Source organism: Rhinolophus hipposideros, assembly GCF_964194185.1.
Source record: "Rhinolophus hipposideros genome assembly, chromosome: 11".
Lineage (NCBI taxonomy): Eukaryota > Metazoa > Chordata > Mammalia > Chiroptera > Rhinolophidae > Rhinolophus > Rhinolophus hipposideros.
The window spans coordinates 76,490,291-76,492,094 of NC_138057.1; positions in this window are offsets into that span (position 1 = coordinate 76,490,291).

Below are 1,804 nucleotides of genomic sequence, written 5' to 3' on the forward strand. Positions count from 1 at the left end.
TTTCCTGTCATCTTTTTTTCCTGGGGTTTCTTGCTTCTCATCCTTGAATATGAAAACCAGGGCTTTTTAGACCATTTTTCCAAATTAGGGGCAGCATCGGAGCCACCCCATGGTTTGACAAAAGTCACAGATCTGAGGAATGAATGAATGTAGAAAGGGCAAGAATTGGACCCTACTTATCACACTAGTGGTGCTTAGCTTGTAGAAAACCAGGTGGGGGCGGGGCTGCTCTGGCAGCAATATTTGCTTATAAAGGTCAAGCAGTACACCCCCAGGGAGGGAGAAGACCAGCCAGAAGGCAGGAGCAGGTTTGTAGGGGTCTACGGCTCAGAGGGGCTGGAACTCGCTGGGCTCACAGAGCATCCTGTCTACCTAAGCCTCTCCCTATACCCCACTGGCTGAGTTACAAAATAAACCATCTACCCGAGCAGTTTGCCCATGGAGTGTGAGGCATGTATCCACTCTGCAAACACCAAGTCCTGTCCGGAGGAGGAGGTCACGTCCAACGAGGCGAGGGAGAGAGGTAAAAGACATCACAAAGCAGTGATAAGTGCTGTAATAAGAATTGATAACTCCAGCACAAGATGCTGAGTAAGCACAGAGGGGAGGTTGCCTAAGTCTTTAAAGATATACTAGTCAGGTGACTGCACTAGGTCAAACAATCCCGACCACACTGGCTGGCACTTGAGTGCTTCACAAGTGTTGGGTTTTATATACATTGCCCCTTCTCAAAACTCTCTTGGAAGATAGATATTGTCATCCCCACTTAGAGATGAGGAAACAGGCCCAGAGAAAGATTAGAAGCCAAACCTCTTACTCCCGTAGTCCTGATTCTTTCCAGAATTACACAGCACTCCACTACAGCTGCCTGAACCCAGTGTTGGCTACAAATGGTGCGATTTTCCAGAGCCCTGATCTCATCCTCGCTGAGGTAGTTAGAGGTGTAGAGAGCTGGCTATTAACACAGGGAACTCAAAGTTGGGAGGTATTTACATGAAGATTCAAGAGTCAGGATTACGGTGAAGTGAGTGTAAATTAGCAGGGTGCGTGGAGCTCATCATGTAAGCCCAGATCAGTCACACCCATGCGTCGCGGGGGATCCCGCCCAACACAGATCCTCAGCACCTGGAGGGCCTACGTAGTCGTCGTGGGCTCTGAAGCCGTCTGCAATCTGAAAGCAACAAGTGACCGACACAATAGTCGGCTGCGGCGCGCAGGGCCACGCCTCCGTCCCCAGCAGCCCAGCCGGAGCGCCGAGCCAGGCTCTGCGTCCGAGAGAAGGAGCATCCCAAGGCAGTCATTTGGAGCGCTTCCGCCCTGCGGCTCTCAGTGGGCAGAGCGAGGCCAGGCGGAAGGGTCAGGCTTCTGCAACTTAGGGCCCAGAGAGGCTGTGAACGCGGAGCAGGAACTGCAGAGCCGACCGCTGGAGGACAGTTACACTCCCCAGAGTGCGCGCGAGAAGTGCTGGGAGTGGCCCACGTGCTCCGCCGTGGACCGGCTCCTAGCATCTTTAGTTGAAGCTAAACGGAGGCAACTCCAGATGCAAATACAACCCCTGCTCTCCACCCTCATTGGCTTGAGGCAGCTTTTTGACCCCTCCTCCTGCTCGCAGCACAGTCCTATTGGATGAGTGTGCTGGAGGCTCGGAAACAAACCCCGCCCCACCTATACATTGGATAGCTTCGTTCTAGGGGCGGTTCCAGTGCGCCTCGCCGACAGGCTGTTTGCTTCCATTGGTCTGCTTTGATTTGAAGGGCGGCTCCTAGCGCAGTCACTAACTCCGCCTTGCGTTCCCATTGGCTGT